The following is a 13,906-nucleotide window of genomic DNA, read 5'->3' as shown; positions in this document are numbered from 1 at the left end:
TTTAAGGAAATCCAGTATCTCTCATCTTGAAATCAAAAGCCTTACTAGGGAAAGGCACAGATGTCAACAGAAGAGGCAACTATTCACCAGCAATTCCCCCATGACTTCTATGACAAATTTCCTATGTTGATCTGGAATCTACATGACAGACTGTTGGTGCCAAAGGCTAGCAAACTCCATCTACGTGAAGTATGATCCTTTTGAAAAACAAGTGAATCCAATTAAAGAAAAAAAAACCAGAAGGAGGAAAACAAGGGGTTTTGATTTTTCGTGTTTACTGTATTAACCCAATTGTAATGCAAGAATCAGAAACTCTAGATCTCGATAGGACAGCAAAAAGACACACCTGTAAATAAGTCTCAAAGTTTTGCCCCTTTATTGACCTCCATGCCCAATTATATCCTTTCTCTAAAGTCAATGGATTCTTCTTTTTTTTTTTTTTCTTAGCCCCTTAGAAACACAATCCAAAACAACAGGACCATAATTATAATATATTTCCATTTCAGACTTTTGTACATGTAATTATGTTTGTGTTAAATTAGATTAAATGTCAAACCACCAATTTGCTTCTTCCTTTGTAACCTTTTGCATACAAAGTTTATAATCCTGACAAATAAAAGGCCCCTTCAACCTTGACACCTAAAAGGAAGAGCAAGTTGTATTTTTCCAAATTAGAAAACAACCACCAATCATGTCATTTAAAAATGAGGTTAGCTACCCGATGTAGCTTGAATTCTGTAGTGGTTTGGAGTTTATAAGATTAAAATATGACTTAATATTAAAAGAGGAAAGTTAGTGTGAGTAGACATTACAATTTTGGATCTATGGATTCAAGTTAAGCAGATATGATTTGAACTCTTCTTGTTTCTCTGATATGATTAAATGAAATATGCTAGATTTAAAAGGAAATAATTTGCCATCCTTACAGGGGGAAGGATACATTCTTCCCTCTTCCTGAAACTTTCACATCTCTTCCTCGTGCCCTGCAATGAGACTCCTATTACTCCCATTGCTTTCACTGCACTTTGCAATAGTTTTTAGTTTAGCACTCACCAGAGTCTCTGTTGAAATTCAAAGTATTTGTATACATGTTTATACTCTTCACCAGACTGTGTCCTTGGAGCACAGATTCTGCTTTTTATTTTCTCAGCATTGTGTCCCTGTAGTTCCTGTAAATTGTGACTTGCAGATAGTTGCCCACTAAATATTTCCTATTTGCATTTGAACACAGATATACTGAAGATAAAACTTAATGCAAAGGCACTGCGTGGGGACTGGAAGAGAGCTAGGCTGACAGACGGGGAGGGTCCTTTCAAATGCAGCTCCCAACATTACCTACACATTCAAGAAAGACCTAGTGCAGGGGGTGCTTTATAGGAACTGCACAAGGCAGCACAAACAAACACAGCTACTGCCCTTGAGTGATGGAAAACTCAAATTCCTGTGACCAGCCTGAATATGTACTTTCCAGGCTTGCCTCTGTCTCTATTTCTCCATTATGATCTTTGCTCCATTGTTTCAGCGATCTGTATTTTAGTTTTAGGGCCTGTACAATGGAATCATATTTGCCTATAGGGAATTCAGGAGAAATGGTAATCTTGGAGATAGTGATATTAATTCCAATCAGGGTGGGCCCTACAAGTCATCTTTTCTTTCGCAAAGTCTTTAGCAGAGCACAGGAGCAGGGAGAGGTAAGGAAAGGCCTCTGCTAAAAATAAAGTCCTGGAAAATCGCTGGTGTCCCAGGCACATTCAACTATGGAGAGGAGATGAGAAATGAGGTCCTCCTCCCTGGAACTTATATTACCCAGGCCTGAGACTTCAGAAGATATACTCTTCTTAGGAGTGAGTTTTATTCATTACATATTTTAGATGCCCTAAGGCACTGGGGCTGCCTTCTCTCAGGGAGCCCTGATTGAGAGAGTCTACACCAATGATTGCCATTCTCCATAATTCTATTCCATGCATCTCATCTCTGATGACATGCTATCTTTCCAGCACATTTTCACCAGTAGCCTTCCTATCTTAAGACCCTTAATCACATCTGCAAAGTCTCCATTGTCACATAAAGGTAACACATCCACAGGTTCTGGGAGTTAGGACATAAACATTTTTACAGACCTTAATTTTGTCTACAACATAGCCCAATGTCAACAATCATTGTCAAGATGATAGATGATGTTATGTGCTTTCATCCTGAGACACAAAATGTCTATTTATCTCTCTTTCGATGATGTTCAATTAATTCACTGAAGGTTGCAAAATAGTGATTTTCAAACTCTTTCATTTTATTTAATTAGTTGCAATAATTCTACAAAGAGACACTTTTCTTTATCTGTGATTTTCTTACTCATTAGTAGAGTTTTTCTACAAAAGGGAGAATATGATCGATACTATCCATTTATTTACCAGGAAATAAATGAACTTAGTAGCTAACATTCTCCAAGGGTAACAATTTTTTATACGATAATGGACTCATAACTATAAATATATTTGGCAGGTTTAATCAATACCAACTATTGGCCTTTTTGGAGCACAGATTGTTTCTTCTTTGTCCAGTGTAACCCTCTTCAGGTTAGCCCCCGTGTTATAGCAGTTTTTGTTAGATTTCTTGCTATCTTCTGTGAAAAGGTGTTTTAGGACCATTCTCCAAATCAGTTATTCTCCAAAAAGTATTGGTTTCTTTTAATGAGAATCACAGGATCACAATCTGTGCACTGAGAGATGTTTGTTGCTACTGGGTTTTTCATTTCTTAAGGTTTTTTTAGTGGATGGAACTAAAAAATAGAAACTTTTGAAAAGACAAAATGCTTCACATGTTCATTCTGACCTTTCCAATTAAACTTTAAGACTATGAGGGTTTTACTCTTTAATACAGAAAATTCTGTTTCCCAAGGATGAGGGAATAATAGAACTGAAATATCCTGTAAATAGTCATTTGTTCTACCTCATTTGCTCACAATCCAGAATATCAACACAAATACCATCACTATCAATGCAATTACTGAAAACAGTTAAACATTTTGACTTTGTTCTCCCAATTCTCCTCCTCTCATATTTTTATAGTAGTAGTTAGTTGTCAAAGCATATAGACATTAGACACTCTTTTTTTATAATTATTTTACTTCTCAGCTCTCATTTATTTTTTTTTTTTTTTTTTTTTTTTTTGAACCTAATGCTGCTCTGTCACCCAGGCTGCAGTGCAGTGGCACAATCTCAGCTCACCACCACCTCTGCCTCCCAGGTTTAAGCGATTCTTATGCGTCAGCCTCCCGAGATTACAGGTGCACACCACCACACCCAGCTAATTTTTGTGTTTTTAGTAGAGATGGGGTTTCGCCATGTTGCCCAGGCTAGTCTTGAACTCCTGACCTCAAGCGATCCATTTGCTTCAGCCTCCCAAAGTACTGGGATTACAGGTGTGAGCCACTGCACGCAGTCTCATTTAATCTTAATTCTTCAGGTAACTATCTATTTATTGCATCCCCAGTCTTTGTGTCAATGTCACCAGTCATTTTTATTATCTTAAACTTGCTTTCTAAAGTTTCTTCAGGAAGATTTCATGGAAGCAATATTATGCATGTTTATAATACATTGTAAACAATTTATACCAGAAAGTCAGTTCAGCTGTATCAAAAACATTTGTTAATATTTTCTGTCTTTAAGTGTAAATATGTCACTCTATATTCTGGTAAAACACAGCAGTGTTAAAAGTCTGATGATAATCAAATTTCCTTTCTAAGTCACTTTCTCTGACTAGATAGCCAAACAACGTTTTCTTTTTATCCCTAAAGTCTGGTAATTTTACTAGAATGTGCCTTTTTGTTGGTCATTCTGGGTTGATATTACCCGTTACATGGTGTGCCTTTCCAGTGGGTATCTTCATACATTTTTTAATTCTTATTTTATTTTCATTTTTTTGAGATGGAGTCTCTCTCTGTTGCCCAGGCTGGAGTACAGTTGTGCGATCTCAGCTCACTGCAACCTCCACCTCCCAGGTTCAAGCAATTCTCCTGTTTCTACAGGTGGGTGCCACCACGCCCAGCTAATTTTTGTGTTTTTTAGTAGAGACGGGGTTTTGCCATATTGGTCAGGCTGGTCTCAATCTCCTGGCCTCAGCTGATCCACCCACTTTGGCCTCCCATCTTCATATATTTTAACTTTAGTTTTCTTGAATTGTAGGTTTAGTATTTGTTATATTTCTTTGCTTTGGTTTTCTTCTTCAGGGATTTCTATTATCTGTATTTTGGATTTTCTTTGCTTATCTTCAATATTTGTCACTTTCTATTTAAATATTTTTATCTCTTTTTTTCACTGCTTTTTTGATTTTTAAATATTTTTCTTTTTCCCCCTTCTGTCTCTTACTGCATTATCTATTGTGCTTTTTTTTCTTATATGTCTTCTAATAGTCTTTATGAAATGTTTTTTTCTTTTATTTCTAATTCTTTACTGAGTTCTGTCACTTCATTTCTGAATTTTTGTAAGTTTGAGTTTTGTTGTTCTTCCTATCTCATGTCAGTTAATCAAAGTCTTTTAACTCATTTTGAAATAGTTACAAAGTTGATCTGCTTGGTCAGCCTGACTTTCTGGCATAATTTTACTGTCTGTATGGATGTTATTCTACTCCTTATTCTTATTTATCTCATAATAGCTTTCCTTGGGATTTGTCAGTGATCGTTTTGATAATTTATTTTCTTTTTAAATTATAGAAAAATAGTGTGGAACAGGCTAGCTTTTTTTTTTTTTTTTTTTTTAACTCCATAGAACATCCTCTTCTGTTTTCGATTTTTTTTTTTTTAATAGTGTTACCAAATAGGGCAGCTTACTGAGATTTTCTGACTCTATTCTTTAGTCCTACTTTTATCTGGATCTTCACTTTCTTTCATCTTAATCATCCTTGCCTTGGTCAATTTTAATTTCACTCCCAGCAGTTTTTCCCCAGCAGATGGCTTTGTTACGGAGGGGAGCCGTAGTGGGTGTGTCAGTCTGGGGAGTTAATATGTTTGACTGTTCCTGACCCTTCAGACCCTACTGAGGGCTCCTGGCACAAATGCACCCACTATTAGATTAGGAAAACCTCTGTCAGTTTCATCTGCTTTCATGTTAGTTGGTAATGCTTTACGGTAAACACCTGTTGGCCCTCTCAGGGTTTTCCTATCCACAAATCCATCAGTCGCTTGCTGTTGCTTCCTCTGGCACAGATTTTGGTAACCTGCAGATCTGCTGGCTGTTGGTGATCCGCCTCCACCTCTGGCATTTTGGGGTTGATAGAGATAATGTGTCACCTAGATTTATTATAATTTTTTTCCATTGGTTTTTGGTTTTACTATTGAGTTGCTTTGTCACCACTATCTTTCCAGAATGTTAGATTCTTCTACATATACAGAGAAAAATGTATCTATTGAAAATATATATTTATTTAAATTTATTTAATGTATTACTAAAACAGTTTTATTTATAAAGATTATTTTAAAATTTGTTAAAATTTTTATTCTATGTATGTATTAAGATTGTATATAGTTTTTTAAATAAACACAATTTTGAATAATTTAGATTTACTGAGAAATTACAAAGATGGTACAAAGAGCTTCCACATGTCTTTCACTCAGCTTTAGTTTCCCCAAATGTTATCGTCTTACTCTGCCATGGCACATTTGTCAACATGAAGAAGCCATCATCTCACATTCCTCTTGGCCAAGCGCCAGACTATATTTGCATTTCACCAGTTTTTCCACTGCTGACATTGTTCTATTTCCAGATCCAATATAGGATACCACACTGCAGTTGTTGTCACATTTTCTCAGTCTCTTCTGGCCTGTGACAGTTTCTCCATCTTTCCGTGTCTTTCATGGTCAATAAGTTTTGAAAGGCACTGGGCCAGGCATTTTGCAGAATGCTCCTCACTTTGAGTTTGGCTCATTCCTGACACATCATTAGATGAGGGGGTTGGGTTTGAAAAAATCCCACAGTGGTGTAGTACCCTTCTCATCACATCAAGCATAGGGGTCATGAGATCCACATGACATCAATTGTGATGTCAACCTTGGTCACTTGGTTAAGGTTCCCTACCTTTTTGTTGAATTATTAACTGAAAGTGTTTTCCTTTCACTCTCCTTCACACAGCTCCAAATACCACCCACTGAATAGTTTCCTCAATCCCCTTTAAGACATTAGGGGGTCTCTTAGGGACTGCAGCTTTCTTCCTTCAGGCCCAGGCACACTATGTGAAGTACTCTGAGTTTTAAATCTCCATCTGGAGAAGAACAGGCCCCTCTGTGTGTGACATGGTGTGGCTGAGGAACGTACCAAACATTATTCCAGGAATAGCTTGACTTCTTGATAACCTTAAATTCACAATCATAAAGTTCAACTGAGGAGTATTCAGAGGTTATAAATTGTAAAATTAAGAGAATATATTGAAAAGTTTAAAGTGGATCATAGATTCACTGCAAACCTGGTTAAACCGACATCTGCTGGGATTTGGTTTGATCATAATAAAGCACCGGCTCCCAAGGCATCTCTCTCCAAAGGGTATTTCAATGACAGAAATAAAGTGAAAATCTTGTGTTTTCCTGACCTGTCAGATCCAGCTTGGCCACACATGATTTATGGCTAGCAATGTCTTTTCTTCCTCATTCAAAATAGGAACTAGAAAATTGCAAATACATGAATGCTGTTGGTTCATCAACTTAAACACATGAGGAAACAGAAAGGTAATATTAGTAACACATCCACCCACATTAAAGGCATCACAATAAAAAGCACCAGCATTGATGGTCCAGTGGGAAATTAAATGCCATGTAAGATAATAATGTTTGTATTAATCCTATTTGGTTTTGTAGACTTAATATGATAATCTATAATAATAGTATTATATATTTTCATGAAATTCCAAAGTCTATAGATGCTTTTACATTTGGCTTTCTCATTTTATCCTTTCTTATCCTCTCTGAGGTATAGGTTCTTATACCTGCTTTATAAGTGAGGAAACTGAGGCTCAGAAAGCTTAAGATTCATATCCATGATCACATGTCTTGCAAATGATGCCCATAGTAGTTCATCAAATTGCTGTTTCTTCCCATTAAAGACTGATGCTGTGTTTTTGCTTTCATAGATATGATTTATTTTCCTCCACATAGGGTAAAAACACTTACTAACTCACCAACCATGACAGAGACAGAGAGAGAGAGAGAGAGAGAGATCTAAAGGGACAACCTAAATAAAAGTTTATATAATAATATCTACTATTTATTTAGCAATTGCTGTGAGCCAGAGTCTATCATTCATTCTTAAATTACCCTGTAAGTTAAATCATATTCTTTGTTTTTTAATGAGAAGAAATGGAAATTCAGGTAGATTAGCTAATGTAAATGATACTATTGCTGTATCACATTAGTCCCAGTCTTAGCGGTTTAAGAGAATCAAAGTTAATTTCTTGCTCCTATAGAGTCTAATGCAAATGTCTCTGGCTGGCAAGTGGCCCTCCGTTGGCCAGTAAGGGCACTGGGCTCTGCCACCCTTTAAGGACGTAGAGTCTTCAACTGAATCCTCTGAATGTTCCTGTTAGAAATACTGTTTATACAATCAATAAAGGCTTTATAGGTGAGACAAAATTGGATTTCAGCTTGACTCTTCTGAGTTATATAAATTTCAGATTGATGTTCAAATTAAGGCACGCTTCCAGGGCACAAGAAGTTTTAATGGCCTAGACCTGGAAGTGACATATATCACTCTGTCCACAGGGCATTTGCCAGAGCTTAGGCACACGGACACTTTAGGCTGCCAGAGTGGCTGGAAGACATCACGGAGTTGGGTTTTCAGTAGGGAGATGAAATGGGTTTTGGTAAATGGGTGGCATCTGTCACGTTACATAACGTGCCCAAAGTCATACAGGTAATAATTGGCAGAGACAGAGTTTGAATTCAGGGCGGATTGAAAGCCTATGTTCTTTCTACCATATTATCCCCCTTTCAAATATTTTAAAAATTAGTTTTACTATTTTTAAAGATAGCTGAAATGTTTCATGGCAGTATCAGCTTATGAATACAAATGCTGCCACTTTTATTGCAATAAACCCTATTTGGCTGAATCTTCAAGCCTCACTCTTCTGCATTGCCAGGTACCCTGTCTGGTCCCCACATTGTCCTTTGCCCATGATTTTCTCTGGGATTCCCAAATCTATAAGTCCCATGCACCCATGTGCTCATGCATGCATCCCGACTACCACTCAATGGCAGCCACCTTCCACATTCTTCCCTCCGCAAAGACGTAAAGTCACAAGATGCTTCATGAAGAAGGAAGACTTTTCTCCTTACCCTTCTGCACATATTGTCACCTAATGAGTCATCTAATGAGACAAGAGCTCAAAGCCTCAGAGAATCACTGCCAAAAATAACTCCATTTGGTTCTATCTTCAAATAATGTCTGAGGCTGCCAAGATTCTAAAACTTACGCCCTCCCTCTCCCCATCACTCACTGTACACGTGTACATGCCTTTCAACTAAGAGCCCCAGAGAGTCAATTCATGTAAACGAACTGCTTGTGGGCTCTCCCCAACAGCCTAGCTCACATAGCCAGATAGTTCCCAATCGAGACAGTGGACGCAGTCTAGCCTTAAGCTTGGTTTGCCACTATCCAAGGGTACATAGTACTAGAACCATAGTACTAGAACCCAGATAATCAACTGTGTTCACTAAATGTTTGTAGGAAACTTCTTTTGATAAACTAATAAGAATAGCTTGTTTAAAGAGAAAAAATATGCTTGTAATTGGTGTATCCATCATTTGAAATTGGAATCTTGAAGTTATCTTGCCTTAATTCCAAAAGGATTTGATGCTTGCAGATACACATCTCATTTAGAAGATAATGAAATGGAACAAAATAAGAAGTGAAATCAAACTGAAGGAGTAGGAATCTGCAGCCTCTCAGTGGTAGTGAAGATGATACAGTTTGGTGGGGGGGTCCCTATTGCTGCAGCCAAATCACCACATCATATGCACCTTTGTCAAAGTAGTCCACATGTGGACCCAGCTCTGGTCAAAAGCTGGGTTAATGTCCTACGTTGGCCATAAGAGTGGGTCATTGCTGGTCTTGCCCTAGTAGTCACCTCTACAGAAAATTCATGATTTCTCTTATAAAAGGATAACAATACAGAAGTGCCAATGTCCCCGGATTAAGTCTCAACCCAAGGCTAAAATGGCAATTACAAAAAGGCAAGTTTTGAAATATAAGGTACCTGAGTGTTTCTTCCTCCTTATTTTTTTTAATGGAGCAAAGAAGATTTTGTCCTTCACCTATAACACAATCATATTATCATATTCTCTCTCTCTCTCTCTCTTTCTCTCTCTCTCTCTATACACACACACACACACACACACATATATGCAGGATGCGCAGGCATGTCACATAGGTATACATGTGCCATGGTGGCTCACTGTACCCATCAACCCGCCATCCAGGTCTTAAGCCCTGCATGCATTAGGTATTTTTCCTAATGCTCTCCCTCCTCTTGCTCCTCACTCCCCAACAGGCCCTGGTATGTGATGTTCCCTTCTGTGTGTCCACATGTTCTCATTGTTCAACTCCCATTTATGGGTGAGAACATGGGGTGTTTGGTTTTCTGTTCCTGTGTTAATCTGCTGAGAATGATGACTTCCCACTTCATCCATGTCCCTGCAAAGGACATGAACTCGTTCTTTTTTATGGCTGCATAGTATTCCACAGTGCATATGTGTCATATTTTTTTTATCCAGTCTGTCATTGATGGACATTTGGGTTGGTTCCAAGTCTTTGCTATTGTAAATAGTTCTGCAATAAACATAAATGTGCATGACACAATCACATTCTGATTGGCCTCAGCATCTGAGGCAGGGCTGGACAAATTAGCCTGGAAATGCGGGTAGGACTCCAGCAGCAGAATGGGGTTTGAGAAAGCCTAGGAATGAGATAGACAAGGCTGGCCCCAGGGAGAGAAATGATGACTCAACAAAATCTAACAAGCTGGCTTCCCCAGTACCCTGAAGGCCGGTCCAGTCCAGGACACCAGATGCCACACTGCCTGTACATGAGGTGCTGTCCTACTCATCCCCATGCTTCAGAGTCACTGTCCTGGTGGCAAAGAGCTATGACAAGAAAGGCCGCTTAGGTTACTCAGGCTCTCATAACACAAAAGGCTCTATAGGTAAATATGTTTTTAAACTAGTTGCCATGGAAATATGTCTTAAAGATAGCTAATACTGCTAGAGAAAACTGACTGGCAGTGATAGCAAATCAGACTTTGATTTCACCTCCTGAGGCAGCCTGTCGAGCAACTTCAGAACAAGTGTATGCATAACATTGAGGTTTCACAGTCTTTGCTTGGTTTGCTCCAGAGTGTGGAGAAAGCACTTTGTGTGTGGACCTTCTATCAATTGCTGATTATTCAAGATGTGATTATGAAGCTGGAGGGTCTTCAGGGCCTTTGCTTATCCTCTCTGCACTGTGCTTTAGCCATTTCATTGCTTATTAGTGTTTCCACCAGAGGGTGGAGAGGATAGAAAATTCCAATCAACCTGTTAACAGCTTTCATAAGAGATCTGCTGAGGGGAGAAACTAAAACCACTGTCTGAAATGAGGTTTGCAGATTATCTATGCATTTAATGTATGATTTCTATGAGAGTAATCTGACCATTTGGTGTCGGCTGCGTGTGGCTTAGGTGGCAGCAGTAGCTTTGATGAAAACAGCCTTATAAATATGCACATAGATTTCTATCTACACTGTAATAAGTGAATAAATGTCTAGAAAACTCAATATTCAAAAATAAATGTGGGCAGAAATACAGATCATTCAAACTTTAGAATGTTTTTTGTGACATGGATTATTAGGTTGGTCATTCATATTGGTCAAATTTACCTAATAATTGCCAAATTATTAGCAAAATCATACATAAATAGATTTTACAAACAAGAAACCAGAATGAGGAACTTCTCGGCTTCCTTGAGGCTCTGGCTATATTTATCTAGCTATACACATATACATATGTATACATATATACTTATATATAAGTATGAAAGTATAGATTTTAATAAATATATGTCTGTATATATGTAGTCACATATAAGTGCGTGTGTGTGTATGTATGTGTGTGTATGTATGTGTGTGTGTATATATATGGTATAGGGTGGCAGGGCTTTTTATTGTTTTGATGAACTTTTTTCATAAGTAAAATTCTGATTTTCTATATTTCCAGAATGTAACCATGCAAAATGAGTTAACATCTGCAGAGTACTTTGAAATGAACATCTTCCTTTTAGGGTTCTTATTACTACCCCTCACTCTTCTGCCGAAGGTGACTTGCTTATGTATTTCTTGAGATGCAGACAATTGTACCAAAGAGCTGTGCATCCTCTGAAGATTCTTTTTCTCAAAGAAAGCAATTCTCATTCCTTTCTTTTCTGGGCAGAAGACACATTAGTGACCTCTGGGGAAATTTCTCACCTGAATTAAGAATTACCTGAGTCAAGTATCCTTCAGCTATTCCTTTTCAGAAACCTTTAAAGTTGGTCTTTGCCCAGAGTCTGCCTGCCCAGAGGTCAGTGGATGGCAGGTAGGCGTTTGTTGTTTTGCTGCCTGGTACAGCAGTATCTTTTCATTTCTTGCTCTGGAGAACTCCTCTCTCTCCAACACCCACACAATTACACACACACACACCTGCTATGTTTGTATGAAGCCACAGAGCACCAGCAGGGAGCGGCTGTTTGCTGAATGTCAACAGAATCATAAAAGTTCTCCTGGGCACCCCTTCATTTAAAACACCCCAGATATAAGATTGTTTATTAGAATTCACACTACATTTTGCTCAGTTGAAACATTCCCTTTTATTTAATAAATTTTGTCGATGAATTCATTTTTCCAGAAATTTTTTGAATTCATTTTCCCATTCCCTTTTATATGCTATATGGAACTAAAATATTAAAATTATCAAATTAACATTACTAATAAACTCTCTTTTCACTTAAACATAAATCAATCCAAATGGTATCTGCTTCAGCAAAATGCATTAAGCTTCTCTGATCTGGACTTTAAATGAGCTGTCAATTCATCTGGGTATAATTGCATGGATGTGTGAATATAAAACATGTGAATCAGCAGTACATTCTTGTTTATGACATTTTCAACCTATATAACGCATGTACCTGAAATAAACATCTTTAAAAAGAAGAGAAAATGAAGCTCATGAAGAAAAACAAGTGGGTATTTACAGTTTATACTTTTCCTTCCTACAGCTTTTTTCTTCTCCTTTCCCTGTCTTCCCTTTGTCTCCTTCCACAATCAAATGTTTCCAGTTGCATCAAATAGATAAATATAGAGAGTTGATGGTGAAAACAGAGTTCTACGTTCTCTGTATTAACCTGCTTAAATTCTCCCATCATAATTCAGGTTATGACAATGACTTGCCCTCTTGCTAGAACTTGCTGCCATTTCCTGTGATGAACATCTGGATTCAGATTCTTTCTCAGCAGTATGTTAACATTGACACTAGGGGTGTTTGTTCTAGAACAAGATCCTCCACATATACCTTTGCATTCTCTCCATTTCACAGATGAAGAAACTGAGATTTGGGGAAGTGAGGTTACTCATTCGGATGCATCACTAATAAGCAAGATTTTTTTTTAGGTGGAGTCTTGCCCTGTTGACCAGGCTGGAGTATAGTGGCCCAATCTCTGCTCACCACAGCTTCAACCTCCCAGGCTCAAGTGATCCTCCGACCTCAGCCTCCCGAGTAGCTGGGACTACAGGCGTGAACCACCATGCTCAGGTAATTTAAAAAATATTTTTAGTAGATAGGAGTTTCTCCATGTTGCCCAGACTGGTCTCGAACTCCTGACCTCAGGTGATCTTCCCACACTGGCCTCCCTGGGTGTTGGGATTACAGGCATTAGCCACTGTGCTTGACCATTAAGCAAGATTTGATCCCAGATTTTTCTGGCTCAAAAGTCCTGTCTCCTGACTACCCTGACTCACACTCTCCTGGTGTAAGGAAGATTTTTGCTAGTTATTATTTAGGGGCTCTACCTTTTCCTTCCTCTCTGCCTCCATAGGGAATATTCATCCACAAATGAAGGCAGAGCCTGCCCAGGGATTTCCCCACCTTCCAAGCTACATCACAACACATCAGGAGATGCTGGTTGTTTTCCTCAGTCTTTGCTGGCCTGGCTGTAAGCCCTCAAGCACGAGGCTGGCGTTTTGGGTGGCAAGCCCTGGGGAGGCTGCTGCTGCCGGCAACAAGGTCAGCTGGAACCGATCGTGAAAATATCAATTTTTAAAGTTTGGGGAAATCAAACAAGTCATTAATTAAATCTCTACAGCAGATGAAATAACTTCAAAGCTCTCGAGGGTGACTCTTTGCTCTCCTTTAAGTTCATTAAACTATTTGAAATTTCAACAGACTGGATATGAGGAACCACATTTTCTACCTGTCTGCAAAGATTTAACAGTTCTACTATGTTAATGAAGGTTTCAGCATTCAAAGGGATGAGATTCTTGACGTTTCTGTATTAATCATGTGATGAACTCTACAGATTTACAGTTATGTTTATGACTCCATGATTTCCACATATGAAATCTTATTGCATATCTATTTCTGGAGGTCTGTGTAAATGTTTCTTTACAATCTTATTGCATATCAAGTTCTGGAGGTCTGTATAAATGGTCTTCTCTAAATAAATAAAAAATACACACTAAAATGCATAACAGCAGGAAGGGAAAACTGTCAGATTGCTTAAATTTAGTTCTATTTACTAAAATTTGTGTGACTAGGTTAATTATTGTTTGTTTAAATGAGGCCAATATGTCTGGCATTGATGTCTCAGGCACATGGAAGTGTTAGCTGAGCTTGGCTTTCTGATATTAAATGCTGTAGTCAAAA

At 38.1% G+C, this 13,906-nt stretch overlaps 1 protein-coding gene and 1 long non-coding RNA gene across 3 annotated transcripts in view; one reads left to right on the top strand and one right to left on the bottom strand.

Annotated features, from left to right (window-relative positions):
- The window catches only part of RFC3 (replication factor C subunit 3), a 666,103-nt gene that overhangs the window by 108,477 nt on the left and 543,720 nt on the right, over positions 1-13,906 (bottom strand). The window lies entirely within an intron of this gene.
- The window catches only part of LOC126940322 (uncharacterized), a 52,815-nt gene that overhangs the window by 37,485 nt on the left and 1,424 nt on the right, over positions 1-13,906 (top strand). The window contains exon 5 of the long non-coding RNA XR_007720701.1: positions 12,655-12,796. This is a non-coding gene — a long non-coding RNA (uncharacterized LOC126940322). The remainder of the gene's footprint in view (positions 1-12,654; positions 12,797-13,906) is intronic.

Source organism: Macaca thibetana, chromosome 17 (genome assembly GCF_024542745.1).
Source record: "Macaca thibetana thibetana isolate TM-01 chromosome 17, ASM2454274v1, whole genome shotgun sequence".
NCBI classification, from domain to species: Eukaryota; Metazoa; Chordata; class Mammalia; order Primates; family Cercopithecidae; genus Macaca; species Macaca thibetana.
This window is presented reverse-complemented; position numbering and strand designations above follow the sequence as displayed.